Here is a 7,655-nt window from a genome sequence, read left to right on the forward strand (position 1 = left end):
AAATGATGAAGGTGAGATTTGGAGAGTAGGTTGGGTTAGAGGATCTGTAAAACTACAGAAGTCATTTGCTTTAAAATGTAGCTTTATTTCTTTTCAGTTTCTTGAAAATATGGCATTTTATTTCACTTGGATGCTAAATTTCAAGTATTATCAAAAATATTCTCTTTCTACATCTGGATTGCCAGGTGAAGTCAGAATTGCAAAATGTATGACTTAAACCATGAAAGATAGAGTGAGGATTGAAAAAATAGTATTTTCAGTTCCCATTATGCTCTCATTATATTTCCTTCATTTTCCCTTCCTTTTACATATTCTGATTTGTCTTTCTTAAAAATGGCATAGCTTTATGCTTTGTAATGTATGTCTCCAACTGTTTAGCTCTTTCAATTTTAACACATATATAAAGGTATATTATCATTCCCAGCTTATAGATAAGAAACATAGGCTTGGAGAGATTAAATGACAAAGATAAATAAGAAATTATTAGTCATATTAGACCCTGAAAAGATTATAACTTCAAGAGAAATTAGGAGGGATGTGAGGGAGGCTGGAAAATTAATCACTTAACAAACATTGCTGTGTACCCACATCTGTTTCTAAGACGAGCAAGACGTCATCGCTTACCTTTAAGAGTTTATTTTGGGGATGTGATATAGTAGTTTTCAAAGGCAGACACACACACACACAAATCCTGTTATATGATGCAGTAAACCAAAATTCTAGCCAATTATTTCCACTGTCCTCAAGGATTGGGATAGGTAAGGTCTTAATAACTTATGATCACTTTTACCTGACCCCAAGCCACTCTGGGACTAAAGTGACAAAAATTCTTTCATGGGTTCAAAAATTCCCCTCATCATTTAAAGATTTCCTAAATGAAATTATTGTAATGAATAAGAACTAAGTTATTGATGACTTTCTCTAATTTTAAATCCATATGTGGGCATGTAAAACAGTCTGTGACCTCTAATTTCAATTTTGTACTCTTTCTCTTATAGTAATAGGCTGTGACAGATGAAGTAATTTTAAAAAATCTCTTTCTATGGCATTTACTTTATCTGTAGTTGCTAGTGCTCCTTAGGTGCTTCAGCAATTACCTCACTGTCTAATGGCAACTTAAAAAGCCTTATACAAAGATATCTAGAAAACTGTTGTCCTGTTGCTTAAGCTGTCTGAGATTTTTGAATCATAATCAAGTGTGATGATTTATAGGTGTAGTCAATCTGTAAATTGAGTCAGGATTCCATACATTAATCCTAGTTATCCATTTTTCCCTGCATGGTGAAAGTCTGAATTAAGAGAGCAGTGCAGTATGAAAGAGAAATTAATGTTACCCTACATTCCCCTCCTCTCTTAAAAACTTAAGTAAGAAAATCTGCTGTAAGAACTGACAGCTTGGTCTTAAAATTTAAGGGTGTTGCAACTTTTATAGGTAGCCAGGATAAGAGAACCCTGTGAAAACCTGCGTTGTGTTTGTTCAGTAAGGGTCAGTTGATTTATCTGACTCCAAAGAGGGAGGTATGTGTTTCTCTGTAAAATTTATTATGTGCTTTCTTGCTGCACCACAGCCCCGCATTTCCTAACAGGCTATTAAAGTATCTAAATGATGCAAAAGGCTTATGTTGTGCACAAAGTCACAGTCTCTCTATTCTTTCTAACTGCTCTTCATGTCCCCTGTTTTTCACCTTAATTTCTATATGTGCTCTTTTGTGGATTTTTCTCTTTATCAAACTCTGCCCTGAAGGTAGAATAATAAAGAACTTCACTAAGAATTGACTCGTGTACTTTTATTTGCAAAAAAAATGTTTTTTTTGCCAGTCCCATTGAGGAACTGGGCACAAATGAGCAGCTATTTCTAACCTGGGGAATTCCTGATATTCCCGCAGGTATTAGAGACTCCCAGTTTAATAAGTCACGCTCTCAATCTTGAGGCTTATCCTTATGAAATATTTCTGCAATGGCAAAGCTAGGCCAGCATGTAATTATGCCTAAGAGTCATCTCCAGAGAGCCTCTTTTTTTTACCCAAATATGATCTCTCTCCTTGAGCCAGCTCTGCAGATAAACTTACTACCTAGCCCCCCTACTTGGGACATGACTCCCAGGGGCGTAGGTCTCCCTGGCGATGTGAAACATGACTTCTGGGGATGAGCCTGGCCCTGGCATCCTGGCATTGAGAATGCCTTTTTGACCAAAAGGGGGAAAAGGAATGAAACAAAATAAAGTTTCAGTGGCTAAGTGATTTAAAATAGTGTCTAGAGGTCATCCCAGAAGTTACTCTCATGCAAGTTTTAGTCAGATGTTGCAGAATACCATGGTATGCCCAGCCCTAACCAACAGTATTCCTGAAAACCCTGGGGAGTGCCTTGGGCTCTATATAAATCTCTATAATAAAGTTTTTCATAGTAGTTTATTTTTTCAGAAACTTTAGGCCTACAGATGGATCCTATGTCACATAAGCCCTGAAACCCAGAGGTACTAGTCTTTTCAAGAACATTAACCAAGCTTTGTTCCTCTGTGCCATGAGGTCGATGCTGTTTTACTGCATGAAGAAGTCATAATGGTCTTTGCCCAGCTATCACTGAAGATTTAGAGAAAGATCAAATGAGAGAGAGGAGGTTTAACTGAGAAATTAGGATTTAACAAATGACTGACTCATTTTATAGATATTTCTTTTTAGTATCTAGTGTTTTAGAATAGACAGAAGGAAATACTTAAAGTTGTTGAACTGTAATCCAGTAGCCCTGATCTTTGTATTATGTTGTATAACTATATTGAAACAAAAAAAGTCAGTTGCCCATGTTTGTGTGACCCTACTTCTGGATGTTTTGTTTTGTTCCACTGATATATAGATATTTATCTCTGACAATACTACACTGTCTTAGTTAACCTGCCTCTATTCTAGGTCTTAAAATTGGATAGAACGCAATTCTAGTGGTCAGTAAGAGGGAGGGGTAAGGGCTATAGAATATTTGGTTTTTTTTTTTTTTCCTTCTGATTTCTTTTTTTGTAGTAATGCACATGTTCTAAAAAGGATCATGGTGACGAGATCACAACTATGTGATGATACTGTGAACCACTGAGTTTACAAAGTTTGGATGGATTGGATGGTATGTGAATGTGTTTCAATAAAATTACATTAAAAAGTTCATTTGTTTGCCATTATTGATATGAGGACTTGTGATTAAACTAAGAGCTGATGATTAATTTGTGTCTGATTTCTTTTGAGGAGCTAAGCCACACAAATGATGCTGAAGTTTCCAGGCCCTTTTCACTACCTGAAACTAATTGACGATTTTGCCATCCTTTTGAGATGATTTTAATTTTTAATATTGAGAGACATCATTCTTAATTGGTAGTGGACCTTGTATTTTCTTTATATTTTCTTATGTTTATTTAAAGTTGGAAATAATTTTGTTTCTTCTTTTGTCATATTGACAGGAGTACTTTAAATGATTTACATAAGTTGAAAGACGTCTGTTGTCACATATAGTGGGGGATAGTAAAAGGTAAAAAAAGGTAGAGGTTTAAAAAATCATCAGAATAAATGCATCACAAGAATATTTCAATTGATTTTAGTAACAAGTTGTCTAATAAAGTAAAAGTTGCAAATGATAAAATATGCATTGTTTATTATTTCAAAAATTCCAAATAGCTATCTTCCGAAATTTGGACTGAAAGATCAGAGAGGATGTATGCTGTTTTCAGTACAACATATCGGAAGATACGAAGGACCCATTGGAAAGGGTCTGTCACTAGGGTGCATTCTTGAATGGCTGTTTTCAGGATGAGGAGAATTTAACGATTTAATTATTCTATTTTTCAGATGAACTTTATGTGTACTAAGACATACACTTTTTTTCAGGAGTCCCCCTGTTCAGTGCTTGTTGTTTCTTGCTGGCTTTACAGATCATCACCTTCCCTAAGTGACCCCAGAAGACAGATTCTTAATCTTCTGAATCAATTGCCTTGAGGGCAGTTGATCCTTAAATGAGAAGGTCATGATGGAAGATTTGGGAATTTCCTCTGAGATTCCTGTTTTTTAAATTGATGTACGTATCCTCTGAACTAGTTCTGTGAGTTCTGTGTGTTAGTTTATCGTCTGAGTTTCTTGTCACGTGCTTGTTCTGAACCATTTGTACCTTTGGTGGAATTTTAATGTTACCTAATAAGGAAGTACCAGATCTAAGGTTGATTGTCCAGAGATGTCACCGATTCACTTCTGAGACTGCATTATTTTTCAGATAAAAAAACATCGAATATTTGGTTGTATGCTAATGTTAGGTGGGGTAGATAACTTTTCTCGTGAAAGATTCTTCTCGTACATACACACAATCATCGTCAAATGGAAAGTGTATCTCTGAGGTTTATATGTAGTGTGCGGTGTATATATGATCTTTGTCTAATAGGAATTGGGACTCTGAACCATGTGTACTTCCAGAGATAATTTTAAATTATATAATTAGCACAAGTACCACCAAACAGAAGAGAAAGCTGTAGTAATAGGCCAGAGTCCCAGAGGCTCCCTGAACGGACAGACATTAATTCTTTAATTGTTCAATTGTGGTGAAAGTTTGGGGATCGTAGTGGGGCTGGGGGTGCTGAGGCAGTCAACAGGAACCCGGGCACTTAGGAGATCAGGGCCACAGACTGTAATGATCTGTAGGGGAGTATTTCAATATTTTAACAAATCCTAGGTCCATGTACGTACCTGCACGCGATTCTCTCTGTCTTCCTCCACTGCTGATTATTGCAAATATATTGAAAGTACTCAGAGTGAGAAGTAGAGTAGGCTCTTCAAGGAAATTGTTCAATTCTAGCCTATATACCCTTTATCCTCCAATACATTTTTTTGTTAGAATTTGTTTAAAATATCTTAGTTGTGACATATCCATTTATCGTTTTCTTCTTATTTACTCACTGTATGCAACATGTCTTACTAGTGTAATATATACTTTGATAGTCAGGGATTACCTAAAGTGACAATTGCTTAGTAAAGCACTTAATCATTTGGGGTTGACATGGAAGAAAGTGGACATATCAATAAGAACTCATTCCTTATGTAATGCTCTGTTGGCCAAAAGCAATTAAGATATATATATATATAATAGATTTTCAAATGCCAGAGGGAATGTAAATAGGCTATGAAGAGGACTTCTGAGAAAAGACAGATTACAGAAACTTTAGTCTCCAATTCTAATAAAATGATAAAAAAAAAGCTTAAAAATTTAGCAAAATTTCATCAGCTTTCAAAGGTGGAAGAAAATCTCATATTCATTTTTTTCATGGTTCATACCTGGGAATCAATAGATAGAGATAATTTTTAAAAAGAATGATTTAATCATATGGTGTAAAGTTATGGTTATAACTTCTAGAACAATGAAAAACGTATTATAAACCTTCTACCTTGCAAGATGGAAAAAATTATGACCAGCATACATATATATGTATAACATATACACATATACATCCTTATACCAAAAAGACAAGTCATTCCATTTAATAAAAGATAGAAAATGAAGAAAACACAACAGCAAAAATGTAAAATTAGTTTCCAGAGTAAGATGACACATTATGGTATAAGTTTACTTAGCAAAAGAGTTTCAGTTAAAATGTCAGATTCCAATGACATGGTGTATACAAGTGATCTGTCTAAAGCAGTGGTTCTCAAAGGGTAGTGGTGGTGTCAGTGATTCTGCCCCCTCCAAGGGGACATTTGGCAGTGTCTGAAGTCATTTTTGATGATTATAACTAAAGTACAGGAGGCTGGGGGGTGCTGCTGCCAGCCTGGAATTTTGCTGAACATCCTGCAATGCACTGAACAGTCCCCGATACAAAGTATGCCATCCGAAATGTCAATAGTGCTGCTGTTGAGAAACCCTGATCTATAGTGAACTACCAAAGAAAAGTCAAAATATAAATGCAAAAAAATACATCAAATGAATTATTTAAAATTGCTAGAATAGTAGTATTACTAACAGGCAACAAATCTAAGGCAAAATGTTTTAAATTAAGCAAACTTTGTGATATCATGTATAATCAATGAGGGGGATACAGCTGTCAACAATCTTTATCCACTCAATAATAGCATCAACACCTAAAATATATAATAAGGAGAGCTTAATAAAGACTCAAGAGTAGGGGAGGATATGTATGTGTATTTATTTCAAGTACCAGTGAAACATCTACAATAAGTGATATGCTCATTATGCTTAGCCATAATGAGACTGTAGCACTTTTCTAAAAATTAGAATACAAAGCAATAAGAATATATAAGTAGTTTAACTTATTTTATATTTTTCTTATGATGGTTGCTAATGATTAAATTGTTGAAACTGAATAACTACAAGTCCTTATCCGTGTTAAGTTCTTTTGGCACTCAACCCTATAACTCCCCCTTGAGAGTCTTACTCACATTTGCCACTTCACCTGCCATCTCCATGAAGATGATCCCAACTTTTTAACTCTACCGACTTCTCTTCTGAGTTGCCATCCACCCACTAGACATTTCAACCAGTGTCCAAAGATATGCTTAATCATTAAAAGACCATCCATAACAATTCCTCTTATCTCTCAAATCACTATCCCCTCAGTCACCTGCACTGAGTTTATTTCATTATTTCCTTTTCCTTTGGCTTGCTTGCGTCACACTCAACCAGTTGCTATGTCGCAATTATTCTACTTCTCTAACCTCCATAAAATTCTCTTTCCTCCTCTATTGAGGGTATCTTGACCTGAATATTTGTAATATATTGACTGGGATATTTTATGACAGCTTTTCTTCCATTATCTCCTGACTATGTCCACTTCAATTTCAATCTTGTTTTCCATCAGGAAGATTATCTTGAGGGACAATTTCTGATTTGTCTCAATCATAGTATTTGAGATTCAGAGCTAATCTAACCAAATATTGCATTTTATAGGTGAAGAAAATGAGGTAGACATATTTAATTATTGAAAGAAGTGTCACGAGACCTCCAGATCTTTTCCCTGTCAGATAAATAATATTTCTTCTTCCCTTATATACTGATACTCATAGGCTCACTGAGCTTTTTGTGTAGCTCATGCTAAGTCATGTTGTGGAGATACAGATGTAACTTTTAAGATGTATTAAAAAATGCATTATTATTTCAAAGAAAATGCCAAGGTAATTGGGTTCCCAAAGAGAGAGTAGAGAAGAATGGGATGTTTAAAACACTTTGGGGGGCTTTAAAGAAACATGATCACTGTGCAAGAACATTTAAGTGTGATTCAAAACATGTTATAAAAATAGTATGTTCGTTAGATTTTCTTAATGAGTTATGTGGATAAGGATGAAAAGTTATTCAATTTTTTTCTGAAAATTGGTATTTGGTTTATCTTCAATTTTTGTCTTTTAAGAATTCTTTCACTAAGATGAGTCTTGTACATGCCATAAAAAACTTTCATTTAACTTTTTCATTTGTCACTTCTACATCATTAGTAGAAACGAAGTCCAAGAATTCCTGCAGATTAAAAAAAAAAAATAAAAGGTTATCTGTCAATCACATGTGAGAAGCAATGTTATTATTATTATTTCAGGTGGCATTTGAATAGTCTGTCTTCTACAGGACATTTTGTACTCATAAGATTAACTTAATAGAAGAGAAAAACGGGTGTATCTTCCAGAAAGGGCCAT

This window comes from Tamandua tetradactyla, chromosome 25, assembly GCF_023851605.1.
Source record: "Tamandua tetradactyla isolate mTamTet1 chromosome 25, mTamTet1.pri, whole genome shotgun sequence".
Classification (NCBI taxonomy): domain Eukaryota; kingdom Metazoa; phylum Chordata; class Mammalia; order Pilosa; family Myrmecophagidae; genus Tamandua; species Tamandua tetradactyla.